The sequence below is a fragment of the Protopterus annectens genome, chromosome 9.part0 (assembly GCF_019279795.1).
Source record: "Protopterus annectens isolate FY-2018-M chromosome 9.part0, PAN1.0, whole genome shotgun sequence".
Lineage (NCBI taxonomy): Eukaryota > Metazoa > Chordata > Ceratodontiformes > Protopteridae > Protopterus > Protopterus annectens.
Window position 1 is genome coordinate 103,950,642 of NC_056743.1, and position 21,652 is coordinate 103,972,293.

The following is a 21,652-nucleotide window of genomic DNA, read 5'->3' on the forward strand; positions in this document are numbered from 1 at the left end:
CTGACAGGTTCAGTGCAAACTTCTCCCCTCCCCACAAAGGAGAGATATCTCTACCAAGTGTTTGCAGCCCCCCAAACACCACCAACGCCCAAGTGAGAACTGCTCGCTCCGAAGCAAAAAACAGCATCCATGGGACCTGATGGTGTCCCCGGCTGTGTGCTCCACGAACTCAACGAGGAATTAAACCCACAGCTAGGACAGCTGTTTAATCATAGTCTTACCTCTGGATACGTACCCAGGGAGTGGCGCACTGCAACTGTGGTCCCACTTCACAAAGGCGGTGCCTCCACCGACCCTGGAAATTACCGGCCCATTAGCTTGACAACCCTTATCTGCAAAGCCATGGAGAGGATCATAATGGACCTCATAAATAAAGACATAGGGAATTTGCAGACTTTGGATCCATCCCAGTTTGGCTTTGCAAAGGCAGATCATGCCTTCTAAACTTGGTTGACTTTTTCGAAACAGTCACCAAAGCCATTGATGAGGGAAAGGCAGTCCATACAGCCTACCTTGATCTGGCGAAGGCCTTGATACAATACCCCACTCGGGTATCATTGAAAAACTCATCAGCTTAAATGTTAACCCATACATCACAAGATGGGTTGCAAACTGGCTGAGTGACAGAACCCACAGGGTCAGAGTTGCTGGCGCCATGTCAGACTCAAAGCCTGTCACAAGTGGTGTACCACAGGGCTCAGTCCTGGGCCCACTCTTGTTTGGCATCTACTTTTCCTAAGTACAAGCAAACACAGGAGGGTTATGGCTGACAAAGTTTGCAGATGACTGCAAACTGGGCCATAGTAGAAAACACATCTGACACAGATATCCTTCAGAAGCGTCTCACAGAAACGGATAACTGGTGCCAGAGCCATGGCCTAAAGTTAAATGCCAAAAAATGCATAGTCATACCCTTCGGGAAAAACAAGGTTACCCCTAGCTACCAAATAGGTGGCAATCCACTGAGCACAGAAGAAGTTATCAGGGACCTGGGGACCCAGGTTGATAGTAGTCTGTCATTCGACACCCATGTAGCTAAAGTAGTTAGGAAGACCTTCTACATTGCCCACCTTATCATGAAGGGATTCTCATCTAGATCAAGGGAGGTCATAGTCTCCCTATACTCATCACTCATCAGACCAATGACTGAGTACAATGCCCCATTCGGAATGTATCTGACCCGACACTTGCAGCAGCTGGAGAGGCCACAAAAGTTCCTCACCAAAAGGATAAAGGGTCTCAAACATCTGTCCTATGCTGCCCGACTGAAAGAACTCCAGCTCTATTCAGTCGCCACGCTTGCTCAGAGGTGACCTTTGCCTAACATACAAGGCCATGTCAAACCCAGATTTGATGAATATGCTTCACCTCAAAAAAATCTAGATCCATCAGAGCCACAAGGGCGGGAGACTTAAACCTCGACACGGCTATTAATAGGACGTGCTGGAGGGATAGATTCATCACCCAAAGACTCCCTATGCTGTGGAACAAAATCCCGGTATATGTGAGGCAGAGCACCTCGCTGGCCTTGTTCAAGAGAAATCTTGACCAATGGATGGGAGATCGCAGATATACCCCAGGGATTACCTCAGTGTCACTGCTCGACAGAGGCACAGCAAAATAATGGGTATAGTTCCCCATACTAAAGGGGTGGCGTAAGCCACAAAACTATGGGCTAGGCTTGTAAATGCCCTCGGGCAAGATAGCCTAGTATGAACCTATGAACCTATAAAGCCCTATGGCTCTTGCAAGCCAGTGAAGTTCAATTCTTGATTTCTTGGAACCTTGGGGTGGTTGTGTTAACTCATCCAGTTGTTTGAATCGTATGTGGGGAGAAAGGGACAATGAGGTTTGACAGGATGCTGGAGTTTGTTCCTAATGGGTGGTATCTTCTGGGTGACAAATTTGTCTCTTGATTAGGTAGCGTTAATGTTACATACCAGGTTAAGGCTTTACAGAATAGCACAAGGATCGTTTTACTGGGGGGTTGGGGTGAATTTTATAGAGAGGGTTTTAGGATGCATGTTAGGTGGCTGTGTTGGGGTAGTTTTAGAAACTGGGTGCATGTTTACAGGGGAGTTAGAAGGTTTAAAGGAAGCTTGGTTGCAGGCCAGGCAGCTGTAGGACAGGTCTTAATTACCTACTAGTGGTATAGGTAACTTAAGGAAAGAGTTTTCAAGGGGAAAGGCCAGGGACAAACAGGGGTTAATAATGGTTTGGTAATGAGTGAATTGGGGGTGTTTATGGCTAGGCACATAGAGTATTTCATTGCTGAGTATAGGTGAGTTTTCAGGATCTAGGTCAAGGGGTCCTGGTCTAAGGTTAGAAGTTTTGGAGTTGGATTATTCCCTACAGTAACTGAGTGTTGCACATCCAGAGTGGGGTAGTTGGCAGACTAAGGTAATATGCTACAGTTGACAGGGGCCTGGGTGTGACACTTATTACTAGTTGTTTTGACTAGGTGTCAATTTGAGTTCAAGGGGTTATAGTTTGTGTTGGGTACACCAAATGATGTTTGGCTTGATTTTCCCTTTATGGGAAGTAAGGTTTTGAACAATTTTGGGTAGGAGGGAGGAGGAACAGCCTGGTCAGGCTGGTCGGCGGAGAAGAGGGACATGCTTGCCCTCTTCTGTTCCCCCTCTGGTGTCTGGATGTTCATTTAAAGGATCTGGGGAAAGGAAAATGAGCAGTTGGAGTAAGCTTGCTGAATAGATAAGCAAGCTGAGGTAAGGATGCTGCTTATTTGGTGGAAGGTAATTCAATGAATGGTGTATGAAGTGAGATGGGGACACTGACTCATAACTAAAGTAAGCAAGCAGAGGCATGGACCCTGCTTGTTGGGCAGGGTGAGTAGGTACGCTGCCCTGATTAACATTACAAGGATTGTTCTTCATAAGTAAAGAAAGTGAGCAGAGGTATGGACCCTGCTTACTGAGTAGGTACACTGCCCTGATTAACATTACAAGGAGGTTATGCTGCGTTTAGAATCAATTATATTATGAATAGTTGTAATTAATGAATTTGGTGAATAAAGCTATGTTATGAAATTAATAAAGGTTGTCAAATGTCATTTGGTGTGATGTGTTTATTGAAGGGGACCGGGACAACTATCTGGTTGCTCATAGTTCTAAGTCAATGTACTGAGAATTCACTCATATGAGAGTGTTGTAATTATTGGATAAAGGTACATTTGACCTGTTATACAACCACATATTCCCTGTTCATGCCTTCTATTCTAATCCATTCAGCTTCCTAACAAACTTGCTTCTTTCCTATGTTTTAGTATCACCATTGCCTCTGTTACTACTTTCTCATAGACAAAATCACTTCTTCCTCCACTTACAGCTATTTCTCCTCCACCGCCTCTTGCTTTTCTGTTATTTTCTTATTCTCCTCCCACCTTTTCCTTGCTTTTCCATCCAGTTTGTGTACTGCTACACAGTAGCTCCCCTTATCGTTTTCCAGTCCCCGTTTAGTTTACCCAGTATCAACTATACCCAAGCTTTCCCTTACCATGAATCCAGTTATGTTTGTCATAGTATATGGTCATGTTTATTTCACTTCTTTTTCCTTAACCTGCTCCACGCTATCTTAAATTCATCACTACTCACTCCCCCACAATCCCACCCTCTCCAAAAGAACTCTCCACCTGTAAGCTAGTTTTCATTTTTGACAATCTTCTTCAAACATTCTCCCTCATTCTTCACAAACATTCTGACTTACTGTCACATCCCTTTATCTTGCGAACCACTCTTCCTCTGTACTCTTCCATCCTTCTCCCCTCTTTTATAATTTCTTCCTTGTCCATATAAATCACTACTTCCCTGCATGTTCTCCACCAATGCTACCCCTGCGTTTACTGGAAAGCGTGCCTGCTCCCTACATTTATAGGAAAGCATTCTGTAACAGGGAATCATGGGTAAATGCATCATCTCCAATACACTGATTCATTATAATAATGAATCGGCCTCGCCATTGAGCCATCTCCAGCTTTCTTTGTTGCCTTGCATAAAATCATATCATTACCAATCATTGGGTCCTGGAATATCCTCTTAAACCCTTATATCCATTTACTTCACCCTGCTTTTATTGACTATATCTGCACTGATTTTCACTTTTCCCTGTGTCCACCCTTACTAGTATGAAATTTACTGAATGTTGTTTTTCTTGCATTAGGATCTAAGGAAGGAAAATATACTACATGTTTAAGCACAAATGCAGTGAAATCTGTACTTTTTCCTGTCAGGTACTACTCACAGTCTTACATAGGTGGTTGCCAGTCTTACTTTCGTCAGCAGCTGCTACAAAAAACAAGCACACGTTGTAAGGAAACTTTTCTCCACTAACTTTGTTGCAGAAAGAAAGAGAAATGGTATTGGTGCTTATAAAGAACCATTTTCTTTGGACAGTGATCCACTTGTTGGAGGTCTGCTTTTCTGCAACAGCTTTATAGACAGTGGTGTTTTCGTCAATCGAATAAACTAAGGAACAATAACAAAACAAAAGTGAGAAAATGTAATTCATGAAGGCAGTTGTGCTCCAGATTAAAAAAATCTCATAACTACACAAACTGAAGAACCAAAAGGTTCCACATAGATGACGTTTCAAGATATGGAAAACTGGTTTAGGAAAAGAATTTGCAGGAGCTTTTGTAAATTATAGAAAAAGGAGCAGGGAACTAAAAAAGTTTATTTTATCAAAAAATATAGATTAGAGAAGAAATGCACACACACTGTATATATATATATATATATATATATATATATATATATATATATATATATATATATATATATATATATATATATATATATATATATATAAATCTATCTCCAGGTGCATAAAACTTTTACAACTTAAACTGAGAGTCCTGGGTGATCACAAAACAAACAGACTGGAGCCAGCTGTAGATTTGAGCGCTTTCATTCACTTTATTATCACATATTCTAACTTCTTCAGAAATCCATATATATATATATATATATATGGATGTGTCTACTTAATATGGCCAAACAGCCATATCACTGACACCCACTTTATAAAGACCAGATCACCAGCAATGCAATAGACCAACACTTCAAATGGCCGTGTTTTATATTACCGATCTGCCCCTGTAACAGCTGCCACTCATTCAACAGAGTAATAGAGTTCTGTATAAATATGATGTTATGCTTTTAAGGACTTGTACTCTGTACCATGGAAAATACGGCGGATTCTAGTGAAATTGCTCCAAAAGTTATCGGAAATATTTTCGACATTCTGATCTCTCAAAGAAGCAAAGAGATGCTTATGCTGGAGGGCTACCTGTATTATTTAGAATGTAGTAGATGCAGTAAGAAATATTGGGGATGAGAGTAAGAAAAAATCTCTGAACTGCAAAGGGAGAGCTATAACTAATATTGTGACAGAAGGTGAGCAGTTAATTAAATCAGTTACATATCAGCACTCTGCTGATCTGGTGAAGTGCAGAGGTATGCTGTCTGCCACGATGTTAAGCTTCGGATACAACATAGTAGGAAAAACCCTTGTTTAGCTGTTGAAGATGCTACGGCGTCAGCTTCCTTAGATACTGTCCACTGTATTCCTGTATTCTTGTAAGTTTCAATATCTCTCTTAAGCTTTTTCAGCTTTATTTCAGAGTTCTTACTCATTTGCTGACTTATAGTGCTAAAAATTTTGGAATATTCATACTGATAACGTAAAAAATCAACAGGGCCCCTTAATGTCACGATCCAACCCAGTAATCTCTGTGGTCAAACTATCAATGTTACGTTGATAGTGTTTAGACATAAGGTCCATCAGCTCAAAACCATGCTTGTCAAATAACTTTAAAAGTTTCAAATGAAATTCAGATCCAGCCTCTAGACCTGACGGATATTGTCACAAACGCAAGCCTTTTGGAATAACCCCTACCATCTTACATTCATCAAAATATTTGATTTCTAACTGAAGTTTCTTTGCTTTCAATGACTTAAAGTCTAAAAACTTCAGTTTACTTACTAACGAAGTGCTTCCCTCAGCCGAGTGTTCATCTAACAGTTCGCCTGATGGATTCCCAAATGCTGGTTGCTCAACCAACCAAGTTGTAACATCAGGCACCTCAATAAGCCTCAAGGGAGCATTCTGGTTAGCCATGTTAGTAGAAGGAAGTGATCCAGAATTAACGCTCGGTCTTCGTGACCCATTTACTTTCCAAACAGAGCTGTCCTCAACTTCAACTTCAAGGACGACATTACTAGCAGAGTTGACAATCTCTAGCCGAGGGTACTGCATAAGCATGTGTTAGAGAGTCCATTCTGGCTGTCAGGTTCTCCAACTAAGCCTGCATTGCACTCAATAGAGCTACAAGGTTAACACCATTGGTAAGTTCAAAGACAGAATTTATGAACATATTTATTACATTAAGAAGAAATTGTCGAGGCATGTTAATGAAAACCCTACCCACTCATTCTTGTTTAGAGTGCTTGATCAGATTACCCCAGATATAAAAGGTGGTCCTTACCAGTTACTTTTGGAGCAACAGGAGTTATGTCAATTGAAGTTACAGTCTTATAGAGACCCAGGTATTAATGAAAAAGTTTCTTTGAGCTGTATATTGAAGTTAAAGAGTTTAATGGGGTAGTTCAAGAGTTCTTTTTGTGTTACACTGATGTTCAGGTTTGTGTATTTTTATTGTGTGGGGTACCACCAATCTTTGTAGAGGATGCTGCTATTAATTTGAACTCCTTTAGAGGTTCTTTTTATTTAATTATAGATTCATAGATTTGTACTAAGCTAACTGCTCTTGTGAGCCATTTTAAGCTTAGCCAATTATCCCTTGTGAGACTCAAGCCCTGTACCTTGTGTTTGTAAGGCAAACACCTTAACCATTAGGCCACCCTCCCAACCCCCATTAGGCCACCCTCCCAACCCTTAGTGTGGTTATTGTATGTTTTTTTCATTGCTTTAGGATTGAACATTTTATGTTTATATTAAACATAAAACATTAATTTTATTGTAATGTATTAAAGGAATTTGTTTTTATAGCTTGTTAAATATTTAAGAATAGGGAGGGAATTAACTGTTTTTTAACATAATTGTATGATTGGGTATAATCAATTACTTTTACACTATTTAATCTGTTCTGTTTGGTTCTATTTGTATGGTATGAAGAAGTTTAACTACTTGCTGAATGAAAAGTGTATTAAATTGTTGTGCTTTACATTTTAACTTTGAGTTAGTTTTGTGTGTTCCTTTGCTCCAGTAGTAGTTTTTTTGTTTTTCTACGTTTAGTTAGTTTGTTTTCAGTTTTTGATGCATTAGCTTTCCTAACAGAGTCCAAGGTTATTGACACATTTCAACAACTGAAGGAGATATTCCTTACTGAAGGACATGAACTATTGAAATATTTTTCAGACTGGTACATGCACGGGAGACTTAGAAAGTTCAACACACAAACAGCTACCTCAGTCCGATTTCCACCATTATTCCCAGTATCGTTTTGGAATGTCAATCCACTCTGCTACAGGCCCCATGAGGAGTTCAGTGTCTCTCCAACCTAACACTACTTAAGTATTCAACTGCGGTACCACCTTTATCATTCTTATAAGAAAAGTGCAGTCCAGTTCTGAACTGAAACAAACAGCTAAAGATAACTTTGTACATAACACCACTTAAGTATTCAACTGCGGTACCACCTTTATCATTCTTATAAGAAAAGCGGAGTCCAGGTCTGAACTGTCTGCAAACAGCTAAAGTTAAATTTGAATATGGGTCTACCTGTTTCAGCCAATATTCATTTTCCCCTGGAGAGCACTCTGCTTTGACTTATAAGCAGCTCCCCTCCACACTCATCTTCCATTTTTTCTCTTATTCCCTTCTGTTAGAAAATAGTATCCATAACTGATAAATACTGTGTGTTTGTTAATTTAAACTGAGACCACAGTAGCCTACTGATACAAGGTTATCCTGTTTTTCCACCTGAGAAATGTTTTACAGTTTCAGAGCAGTCCTTGGTCAATTCTGATTGTTTCTTAAACACAAACTTGTCTTTGCTTTGGCTCATTAGCAGCAGTACAAAAGAACTGCCTGCTCACACCCTTGCTCTCCCCCTCTCCTGTTTATTAACTTAAGCCAATCCCAAAGTTAATAAATATTACCTGTGGCAGGCACCATTTTTAAAACTACAACCATTTTTAAAACTAAGCTTTTCGACTACTGTTTGTGCCTTTATTACTGTTTTATTGCCTTATTTTCCTGTGTTTGTGAGCTTATATTGTTGATTGCACTTGTGGGCTAAAGTATTGCTTAAAAGTAACTAACAGGCTAATACACTCAAGTGTGCCAGCCTTTGATAGCAATTTAGTCGAAAACAAAGCATTTACTGCATTTTTTCCTGTCTGTTTGAAAAAAAAAAAAAACAAAAAAATATTTCTCCTTTCCTAAACTTTACTTGCTAGTTGTTCCAGTGACCAGATTTTGCTGATCCCTGGGCTTTGTATTTGGTTTCTGTGTTCCTCCATTTTCTTGTGTGGCCAGAGGTAGTTTCTTTACTCACCAGTGGGAGTGGGGAGTACTGAGCTGCTTGTTTGTCCTCAGAGGAGTGGTTAGAAGCAGCAACTGGTAATTCGTTGGCCATTTTGGGTCATTTCCTGTTTTTTCCAGCCCCCTGCTATAAAGAACGTGTTAGCACGCTTTAGCTCGATTTAGCGCGGAGCTGCTACCGTTGCACACTAGGGCAGCGCCGGTTAAGCAGATTTAAACTATTAGGGCTACCTAAAGTTCACTCTTCAAATTTTCCCTTAAAACTACCTTCCTCAAAGTGTACTACTGTTCTATTTAGTGTATCCTACAACTATAAATTATCTCTACTTGACTCCCAAGTAGACTATTCTCTATCCGTATAGCTAAGCACTTGCTCCTACAGTACTTATCACCTCGATATAGCACTCTTGTTATAGAAAGTACCCCAGAAAAAGCAAACCCCATTTCTCGGTCACCCACATCCCCCAAAACCTTTTTTTAAGTTTTTCTCTCTATTCCTTCTAGCATGTCGAGGGATCAGTTGCTAATGTCCTCTCCTGCTCAGCTGGTGAACCTGGGATTATTGAGGCAATGTTACAATTGCCTCATGTACACAGACAACCCTCTCCTCCTCCCACAAAACACAAATACATGTGAGAGATGCAACTATATGGCCAAACTGGAGGCTGAGCTCTCTCAACATAGGACTGGCAAGACCAGACAGGAGGAGAAGGTAACCACACACACTATAGACCCAGTCTCACATAATACCATCACAACCTCAAATCATACACACAAACACACAAAGACATACTCGGAGGCTCTGATCAAAAATCTACCAAAACAGCAGAGGCCACCAAAGCAGACACCCAAACAACTACCACCTCAGAACACAACACCTGCATCACATAGTCACACAGTCAGAGTGTCAAGCAGTCACAGCCCTTAAGGCCAAACACTATGCCAGACACACTAGTCATTGGTGACTCCATAGTCAGACACACTGACGTCCCGCTCACCAGACTGAGTAAGGAGAAGGTCACAGTAAGCTGCCTGTCGGGTGCTAGAATCCGCCACATAACGCATGCACTCAGGTCTCTCAACAGCAGGTACAAGTACGACTCAATCATTGTCCACGCTGGTGTAAATGACCTGAGACGTACCTCCCTGGATGACATAGAGGAGCTCTCTGATTATGTAGCCCAGGCAGGTATGACCCTGACCTTGAGCAGTATCCTACCTTCACCAAGAATGATGCCACAATACAGAGATAAGATGATCAGCTTTAACAATTGGCTTAAACTCTGGTGTCATTCAAAGGGGATCCAATGTCTGTCTGCCTGGGATGACATGCTGGACAAGCCACGCTGCTTCGCAAGGGACGGCTTGCACTTGTCACCCCTGGGATTCCGGATTTTGGCAAAGGCTCTTGCCACCCCCATAGTGCCTTTTTAGGCAAGGCTCAAATTCTAAACCTACCACCCTAGAACAAAACAAAGAAAAAAAACTAAGGGTAATGCTGCTCAATGCCAGAAGTCTCAACCTCAAGATGCACGCACTCGAGGCCCTTCTCAGTATGGAGAACATCGATGTCTGTGCTGTGACAGAAACCTGGTTCAAGGCTCCTGAGAGCACCCCAGCACTATCAGGTTTTACCTCATATCATGCGTTCCGGCCACAAAACCCGGACAATACCAAGAAAGGAGGAGGGGTATCCATATTCATCAAGGACACCCACACCTCAAGATTGGTGGCATCGCACGATGCATCGGAAACCATCCAGGTGCTATTAACCATAGGCAAGACTGCTCTGCAAATTGTAGCATGTCACAGGCCACCCTCGCAAACTCAGGAACCTCATATGGCCTTCCTGAAAACACTGGAGGGGATAAATGTATCTCCGAACACCATCATACTAGGTGACTTCAACTACCCTAATATAGACTGGGAACATTACTCAAGCCCAAACACTCTAGCCCAAAAGTTCCTGGAATTCATAAACTCAAATGCCATGGAACAACTAGTCACCATCCCCACAAGAGGGGAGAACATACTTGATCTCATCATCACGAACATGGGAGCACAATGTTCAACGCCAGAAGTATACCCCTCACTGGTGAGATCTGATCGCAAACTAATCTCGCTGGAGGTCCTCATCCCACCCCCACCCGAAATGAAAAAGACCACAGTAAAGAACTTCTCGAAAGCCGACTTCACACTTCTAAAGACTAGTGTGGTCTCCTTTAAGGCCCCTGAGCCGGCGGTTAACATTACTCAAACTGCTGAATCGCTTACAAATGCCTTCTACCAGCACCTGCAGGGCTGCATGGATCAGGCAATCCCAAGCAAAACAAAGACTCTTTGTACCAAAGGCAAGCGTCCAGTCTGGTGGACCCCAGCCATAAACAAACTCTACAACAAAAGGAGAAAGCTACTACAAGATAGAGCAAAATCCTTAAAAGGTAAGACACTGCTGATCACTATAAGTAAAAAGCTAAGAGCTCTCATAAAATCATCCAAAGCTAATTTTGAGAAAAAAATAGCTAAGGACTCTAAAGACAACCATAAGGCATTCTTTAGCTATGTCAGAAACCTAGGAGGTAACTCCCAGATATGCTCAGAATTAGTTCAAAATGATGTGAAGATTACTGATCCTACAGACGTTGCCAACATACTGGCTGACAGGTTCAGTGCAAACTTCTCCCCACCCTCCCCGCCTAAAGAAGAAATATCTATACCAAATGATTGTAGCCCCCCAAACATCTCTAACGCTCAGGTGAGAACTGCTCTCTCCAAGGCAAAGAACACAGCATCTATGGGACCTGATGGTGTCCCCGGCTGTGTGCTCCATGAACTCAACAAGGAATTAAACCCACAGTTAGGACAGCTGTTTAATCTTAGTCTCACCTCTGGATACGTACCCAGGGAGTGGCGCACAGCGACTGTGGTCCCACTCCACAAAGGCGGTGCCTCCACCGACCCTGGAAATTACCGTCCCATTAGCTTGACAAGCCTGATCTGCAAAGCCATGGAAAGGATCATAATGGATCTCATAAATAAAGACATAGGGAATTTGCAGACTTTGGATCCAACCCAGTTTGGCTTTGTCAAAGGCAGATCATGCCTTTTAAACTTGGTTGACTTTTTCGAAACAGTCACCAAGGCCATTGACGAGGGAAAGGCAGTCCATACAGCCTACCTAGACCTGGTGAAGGCTTTCGATACAATACCCCACTCGGGTATCATTGAAAAACTCACCAACTTAAATGTAAACCCATACATTACAAGATGGGTTACAAACTGGCTGAGTGACAGAACCCACAGGGTCAGAGTTGCTGGCGCCATGTCAGACTCTAAGCCTGTCACAAGTGGTGTCCCACAGGGCTCAGTCCTGGGCCCACTCTTGTTTGGCATCTACTTTTCTGAAGTACAAGCAAACACAGGAGGGTTATGGCTGACAAAGTTCGCAGATGACTGCAAACTGGGCGCCGTAGTTGAGAACACATCCGACACAGATATCCTTCAGAAGGGTCTCACAGAAACGGATAACAGGTGCCAGAGCCATGGCCTCAAGTTAAATGCCAAGAAATGCATAGTCATACCCTTTGGGAAAAATAAGGTTACCCCTAGCTATCATATAGGTGGCAATCCCCTGAACACAGAAGAAGTTATTAGGGACCTGGGAACCCAGGTTGACAGTAGCCTTTCATTCGACACTCATATTGCTAAAGTAGTTAGGAAGACCTTCTACATTGCCCACCTTATCATGAAGGGATTCACATCTAGATCAAGGGAAGTCATAGTCTCCCTATACTCATCACTCATCAGACCAATGATCGAGTACAATGCCCCATTCGGAATGTATCTGACCCGACACTTGCAGCAGCTGGAGAGGCCACAAAAGTTCCTCACCAAAAGGATAAAGGGTCTCAAAATCTGTCTTATGCTGCACGACTGAAAGAACTCCAGTTATATTCAGTTGCGTCGCTTGCTCAGAGGTGACCTATGCCTGACATACAAGGCCATGTCAAACCCAGATTTGATGAATATGCTTCATCTCAAAAAATCTAGATCCCTCAGAGCCACAAGGGCGGGTGACTTAAACCTCGACACGGTTATTAATAGGACGTGCTGGAGGGATAGATTCATCACCCAAAGACTCCCTATGCTGTGGAACAAAATCCCGGTTTATGTGAGGCAGAGCACCTCGCTGGCCTTGTTCAAGAGGAATCTTGACCAATGGATGGGAGATCGCAGATACACCCCAGGGGTTAACCTCAGTGTCACTGCTCGACAGAGGCACAGCTAAATAATGGGCATAGTTTCTCCAAACTAAGGGGTGGCGTAAGCCACAAAACTATGGGCTAGGCTTATAAATGCCCTCGGGTAGATAGCCTAGTATGAACCTATGAACCTAAACCTATGAACCACCCTCTGAGCACCTCGTGCTCGGCTCTGCTATAGAACTTATTAAAACTACCTGAACTGGGGCACAGCTAACTGATAGTTTGTGGAAATACAGATTACCTACCCGAGTCTCCACATTCACTATCATATGTTCATTTATCAGTTTACTCTGTTACCTGATTGTTTCCAGCTCCCTCATAAGAGCAACTAACAGGGCCTCTACCCACTTTGCTCCCCACCCTGCCCCCTATTCCCTCCCACCCCCAGTGGTCCTACCTTTATTACACTCACAAACCCTTCCCATCTTTCCAATAGCCAACCACGGTGCTAAACCCAACACTACCTCCTCCATCTTCCCACTACTATCACTCCTCCTCAGCTAACATTTACAAGCATACCTTACCTATGCTCACTGCATGCACTCTCCTTGGATATCTTACATCCTACCAAAACTCAATCATTCCCCCACTCAACCACTACCACTGTGCTACTACTCATACAACCACTCATGTCTCACCCTCACTCAGCTCCCCACCCACCAACTCAAGAACCATCCCTATGCACCCCCCGCATATTCTACCAACTATATTATTCAAAAATAAAGCATCCCTACAACATAGTAACCCTCCCACCATACCTATTACCCACAGAGCACAATCATAAAGTTTCCCTAATAAACAAACACATTCAAAAACTAAGAAACCGAATAACCTCATGCATATCAAAACTAGCCCTAAGTGGAGACATCCACCCCAACCCTGGCCCTACCATCTCCAACCCCAATCCTCATAATCAGACTAGAAACCACAACTTCTCCCATATCACAGTCAAGAGAAAGCCAAGTGACTTCCTTCTACTAAGCCTAAATATTAGAAGTATATCCAACAAAATCCAGGAACTCCATGCCACCATAGACTTGTACTCCCCAGATATAGTCATCCTGACAGAAACCTGGCTAAAACCTCACATTACCAGTGAGCAAATACTCCCTACAGGCTATGGCATACTAAGAGTAGACCGGCTAAACAAGAAAGGAGGCGGTGTAGCTATAATATTTAAACAGCATCTAAACATCCAGATGTTAAAATCATCAGCTCCACAAATAGGCAATGAAGAAATAATATATACCAACCTCAAAATAAATCAAAACAAAACCATCAACATAATTGGATGCTATTTCCCACCTGGCCAAAACATCCCTCCACTAGAAAACCTCCTCAGCTGGTCTACCCACCATCTCCCCCAAGAAACTATAATTTTAGGTGATTTCAATATTGACTGGCATTCCTCATCTGGCAACCATCCATCCCATCATGTAAACCTTCATGGCTTCACCCAACTAGTCCAGTCGCTAACCAGGATAAATAAAAACCCCAGCAAGCACACTACCCTGGATTGGACACTAGTCAGTAAGAGCCCCGGGTCATATATAACAGGCTGCTTATCAGATAGCCTCAGTGATCACTCCCCAACATTCCTACTCAAAAAATACCTATAACAAGCTAAACCGGTCACCTACCGTCAAATACATAAAAAACTAAACTTTAACCCACTCACATTCATCTCATCCCTCAAAGGATGTTAGTGGCATCCTCTAAAGTACCTCAGTCTTGATGACGCAGTTGAATTTTTTAATACTACCTTCCTGAGGATCCTTAATTACCATGCCACCATAAGACTTTCCAGAACCAAAGCACAACCCTCCTCATGGCTACAGAAAATCACTAAGTCAGAAATGAAAAACAGGGATAAAGCCTGGGAGCACTGGCACAAAATCAAAACTCCCTCAACTAGAGAGAAATTCCTAGAACTGCACAATAGTGTCAAAAAGCTAATAAAACAGGACAAACTCCAATACTACCACTTTGCCCTAGACTCCTCCTAACACAGCCCCAAACAATTTTGGTCCTCCATAAACTCCATCCTCCACTCAGGTAAAGTCAGTGCTCCTCCTTCTAACATCCCTCACTCCTCCAAAAACATTGCTACCTCATTCAACACACACCACACAAACCATACTATCACTAGCTAAACAAAACAACCCCCCCCCCTCCAACCCACACCTTCAACTAGTAATCTCCCCACTGCCTTCTCTTTTTGTCCTGTACCTATCTCCAACATAAAAAAACTCAACTAAACTTAAGTCCACCAAATTAGCAGCAGACAACCTCCCAAGTAAATATGTACAAATCGCAGCTGATGCTCTGGCCTACCCAGTATCCATCTTAACTGATCTCTGTCAGAAAGTTACGTTCTCACACTATGGAAAGTATCACATATAATTCCCCTCCACAAAGGCGGCCCTACCACAGAACTAACCAATTACCGCCCTATAGCTATTCTCTCTCCACTCTCCAAAATAGTAGAGAGATGCATTCACTCTCAGGTCTCAGACTACCTCCTTACTAACAACCTCCTTTCCAATACTCAGCATGGTTTCCGACCAAATCATAGCACCACCACCGCCTTACTCTCCTTTACTAACACTATCCTTCAGCATAAAAACAATGTCTCTCTCTCCTCTGCTACTTTCCTAGACCTATCTAAAGCATTTGACATGGTCCCATGCTAACAACTCATCTCTGTCCTCAATAACCTATCCTTCTTTCAATCAGTCACCAACTGGTTTCAGAGTTACCTATCAGACCGCCAACAATCCATTGTATGGCAGAATGACATATCTTCCCAACTACCTGTCTCTATAGGGGTTCCCCAAGGATCCATACTTGGACCCCTACTCTTCTCTGTTTTCACCAATAATCTAGCCTCTGCCACCAGACATGGCACACTCATACAATATGCGGATGACTCGACCATCATCTGCTCATCCCAGTCCATACCCAAATTGCAAAAAGTCACACAGGAAGCCTTTTCCTCTGTTGAAACTTGGTTATCCAATGCCCAATTAATACTCAATCCAAACAAAACTAAACTACTCATCTTCCAACCTATCAAACATACTCAAAACAACTCTCACTTTAACATCACAGCAAAAGACACCACTATACACCCAACAGAACACACCAAATTGCTAGGCGTGGAAATAGTCAATAAACTAAAATTTTACATTCACATATCCATGACCATAAAAAAGTCCACAAAAAACTAGGAGCATTATACAGAAATAAGCAACTTCTCACCAAAGCAGCAAAGATTTCAGTAGCAAATTCCCACCTTATCTCCACCCTACTTTATGCCTCTCCAATATATACCAACCTAAGGCAATGCGATCTAAACAAGCTAGAGACCTGCTACAACAAAATCGCCAAATTCACCACAGGGGAATCCTACCATAGTCAGTACTGTCTCTCACTGGCTGAACTGGGCTGGCTTGAACTCTCTCACGTCCTTCAATGGTATCAACTCTCACTCGCCCACAAACTAGTAAACCATCCAGTAAATGTACCATCCCTCCAGAATCTACTCCAACCCTATCATACCACCAGATCACTAAGATCCAGCAACAAAAATCACTTGCAGATCACTAAAGCCAATAACACTGCTGATGAAGCACTATTCTCTTGCACCATAGCTAAATTATGGAACTCCCTCCCACCCACAATTACCTCCATACCATCATGCACCCACTTTAAAACTTTACTAAAAGCGTACCTAAAAACATGCTGGCTATGTCCTTGCAACTCCCACTCTAAAATCACCCACCCCATCCAACCACTACCTTTCTTTCCACTCCACTAACTACCTTGATTATAGCAAGCTCTGATGCTCATAAGCCTAGTACTTATTATACAGCAGGAACTTCTCATTGTAACATTTGTTAATGTCTGTTATGTACTTCACAGATAAAGATTCTAGCTGTCTACTTATGTACTATGTTCATCTGTAATTATGTTTGTAATTAGTTGCTATATTAATCAATTGTTAATCACTATGTAAATGCAATGTAACTACTGTGTATATTTTAACTGTGGAGCTTTTCTCCCCGGGCATCCACTAAAAATTGACCTATGTCCAGTCGGACACTCCGTTCAACAAATGTAAATAAATAAATAAAACGTACAGGACTTGAATGACTTGTTTTTTGCACACACTCAAAATTCAATGGTGGCATGGCATAGGAGGTTAAAATGTCTATTGGGGTGTAGGGCTACTGATTTATCTGTGCTGATGCATGCACTGGCTAGGGAACAGGATAGGGTAGATGAATTACGTTTTAGGATTGCCACCAGATTTCTCCTTTCAACAAAGAAGAGTAAGCTGTTGCAAAGAAATCCGCAATTCCAGACTGTGCTGACTAATAAGGAAGCATATAGTACACTGCAGTTTATACAGCCAATAGCAAAGCTTCTAAAGATGTAACTCAGAAGTAATAGCGACACTAATAAACTTTTAAGTCAGTAAATAGATACTCTCAGTATTCAGTCTGCTATTACTAGTTGACGTTCTTTGTTATGGTTAAAAAGATATGCTATACAGCTTTCACAGGACTTGTGTACGTTGCCGTGATATGTACTTAAATAATGATATTACTGGCAAGGGAGTTGACAAATATACTATCTATTGTATCTACTCAACAGGAATGTACAGATAATGGTTGTCATGGTGATGGAAGAGTTGCCTGAAATGTTTCCAGTTTGGGACACTATATATGCACGGGAATTTGTTAAAGATGGTTTTGTCTTCATGTAATGAATTTATAATCCATTTATGTATGTTTGCCACTACTGCTGCAGTTTTTTGCACACTGTATTTAAGTGGAACACTCATTTGGGATGTTGGATTACCTTTGCTACACGTAGATGGGATTTTGAGGATGGTCTGCCGTGCATGTCTTTTTTTTTTTTTTGGTGATTTGTGAGTCAGCAATGTGAATGTCAGACTTCTGAATGTTGGCCTATTACGTGGTCAGTGATCTGATCTCCGTAAAGATCATCAAAATCAAAAATAACAGCACACCCACCTGCTACTGATATATACCATTTCCAGGATGACACTACATATGAGACTAGGCAAATCCCCAATCCCAGCTGTATCTATCTCAAATCAATACCAGTTTATACTGTATATACTGTATGATATTTTTGATTTTGATGTTCTGGCACTTTGATATTTAGAAAGCTGGCATTGTAGTCCATTGGCTTTCTAACATAGACCACACACACACACACAGTTGAGATGGCACAAAATATGTCAATACCTTCCTTATAAGCACCTGTCAGTACTGGACCATATGCAAAATGTGTCAAATGGTCACATCTTTCTTTTATACCAACTACACAAGATAGCTACAACATTTAATTTATTTATTTAGTGAAATTTAGTAGTGAGGAAGTCTGACTGGGCACAAGTGCTATTTTTCAGTGGATGAGAAGGGTGAAATGCTACAAGTTTAATTTTTAACTCAATCAGCATTTACAATAACAACTTTTATAATGCAGCTTCATTGGATACACAGCATAATAGGCAGTAAATAACATTTGTATTGATATTCACAAATATTAAATTGACCAGCCTTGTACTGAGACTTTACAAATAGAAGACTGGTGTAGAAGATAGGTAGGAGTGGTTTAAGATATATGACAGAGTGAGGTATTAGAGCAAGTTTGAAAGTTAACAGAGAGGAAGTGATAGATTTGTAATTTGGTTGTAATAATTAGAAGTAGGTATAGTAGTTTAAGTAGTACAATAAATTGGAGTATTAGAAGGGGATAAGCAGGTCAACTGATTTAGTGCTTTAAAGAAAGAGAGGCATAAGAAAGATGATGGACATTAGAGAGCTGTGTCCCAAATGAGGAGCAGGGACAAAGCCATTAGGCAGAGAGAAAGTTTTTAGTAATAGTTTGAAAATATGAAGGTGTGCGATAGACCTGACTTTTATTGCAACTGGAATTTTATTGTAAGTTCTAGCTACACTATTGGAATACACTAACCCCAGTCCCCAGCAGCCCTTTGTAGTTTGTAGAAGGTAATCAATTATTTATTATTTGATTGAAGGGGACAATGTAGAAGGCAGCATTAGAGATAGTATTTAAAGCACATAATGCTCTGTTGAATGCATGGGTATACTTTTTAATGATATTCAGAGATATTGCACATGTTAACTAGAAGAATAGGACATTTTCTAGAACATTTGGTACATCACTAGATAAGACTTTTCGGCACAAGTAGCAATGTTGTACAGTGTTTTAGGTAGCCATTTTGATTTGTGATGAGTATTAATGCAAAATATTTTAAAGACTCAGTATTTATTCAAAAAAGGAAGCTATAGCCGTGTTTTGGTTACACAATGCAAGTATAACCATTTTCCAGATGGCATGGGCTACCTTCAAAGCATATATATTAATAGAAAAAAATGACAAGAAAACGGTACAAATAAATACAGAGAGAGACACAAGCTTATGAAAATCATGAGTTGCTCTTCTTACTGTAAATTGAGAGGAAAAAACATTGATGTGGATAAATTTAAACAAGGAATATACAAAATGTTCATTAAAATTTAAAAACAATAACGTGGCCGAAAGAGAGAGAGAGAGAATGTGGTCTAATAAGTATACTTATTATAAATCTGATAAAACTGGCACAATAATGCTGATGTAGCAAATCATGATTAAGATGATACATAAGAAAACATGCATTGGTTCACAAAGATGCAGGATGGCAGATCCTATAATTACTCCACAGAAGAATTTAGTACATAAACATTACAAATATTTAAAATAAATGCTTGTGAACGAAACCTTGGGGCCTTTGCCACTGATGATGTAAAAAAGGTCAGTGTGGAAACTAAAATCTAACAAGGCCTCTATGCCAGATAAAATCCCTTCAGAATTTTACAAAATTTTCTAAAGAAACTTACTGAAGCCTTTATTGGCAATCTTTTAGGATTTCAGGGCAAATTCTCTCTCAACCTCAAGACTTCACAAAGGCAATAAAAAGCCATGCTAGGCACAAGGACTGAAAGCACTTGTTTGCATCAGGAATGAAGCTTGGTACAACTGGAAGCAAACCACCAAATTCACCCTTAAGCAAAAGGTTCACTGTACTCTGCAACTTATCCAAGCAAGCTAGACACACAAAGGCAATTAAAGTAAGCCTAAACACCCGTATTATATAAACAAATACTGGAATAAGATTAGTACTTTGACTGGTCATATTAAGACACTACTAATGCAACTCCTTTTTACACCACTCAATATACACAAGACCAACTTAACTTCAAAAGGGATGTCACTAACCTACTATAACTTCCACATAACCTTTCCTTCCCACTATTCCCATCCTTCTCCTCCACTGCACACCATTTTTTTACCTCATACAATTTAAACCCAAAGACAGACAGCCCTCAGTTTCTGATAATCATTTACCCTTATTTGTTACAATATTGCAAATAATTCATTTTAGGTCCTCTTCTGCCTATTTATAACCTCTATACCAGTCAAAATATTGTGCCTATTAACTGAAAAATGACACTACTAAAACCATTACATAAGTTAAACAAACCTATAGGTACATCAAATTTTTGCCACATTTCTATATTAGTTACCCAAGAAAATACACAAAGTATTTATACCCAATTATCACAGTACCTTAAATAGTGCAATCTTCTATCCTTAATCAAAATGGATTTTGGATAGGTCAAATCATGATGACTATCACATACACCTGAAATGAACTCTTATTTAACCCAGATCATAACAACCCTCACAGGCACAGTATTGGTAGGTATAACCAAAAGCCTGCAGTCTTGACCACCACTCAGAGCTTATCATCTCTATGTTTGATATAGTGATCAGTCCAGGTGCCTTCATTTGTTTTCAGGACCATCTTTACTACAGACTTTTAAAAAAAAGAGAGATCTCCTTGTCTATCTCCTCTGACTCCCCTTTAGTTAAAGGTGTTCCATGGGGTTCTATACTTCCTCCTATATTCTTCTCAATTTTCAATGACTAACTGTCTAATGATTTACCTCATCTCCCATGTTTATGCAGATGACATTGTTCCTTTTAGATCAGATCCAAAACCAACTAGAAAATAACCTCCACAGACTTAACAAATTGATTAACATACTATTACTTTTAAATTTCACAAAAATAAAACCATGCTATTTGAAAAAAACATGATAAATTCCTTTATCTGTACATTAACATGATACAGATGTGATAATTGCTTCTTTCCTAGACATCTGGCTAGATCAGAACCTGAACTTTTATGATCAGGTTTATACAACCAGAAGCAAAATGTATGATTTACAGTTTTAGGGACATAAAGATTTCAAATATTCTTTCCTCTGCTACAAGATTGGCTGAAGGTACTGGAATGCTTTTCTTACAACTTGAGTATGACCATCCTTTAATCACACCAATATCAAAAAAAATGATAAAGCATCTTACACATACTTTCTAAAAACTATAACCAGATTACCCTGCTTAATAGTGCCATTAACATATTTCACATTTTGACACCTCTGTTCTCATTTTGAAATATAAACTTTCATCAGCAGCAGTTTGTAGCTGCATCCTTTTTTACAGAATATTTAAAACACTGTGAACATACTGAGCTGAATTAAGTTTTATTGCACTTGTATTTAGACATAAGTTTTCCATGGAGAAGCCAAATGGCAAATTGCACAGTCAGTTGTTCACATTGTCTGGCAGGGTCTTAATAGGAAGTGTTCATCTTTCATACTGTTTATATAACAAACAGAGTGGTCCAACCACAACAAAGTTACATAAAATTAAAAATGTGTATATTGTCTATCTTTAGTGTAATGTCAAACAACTCA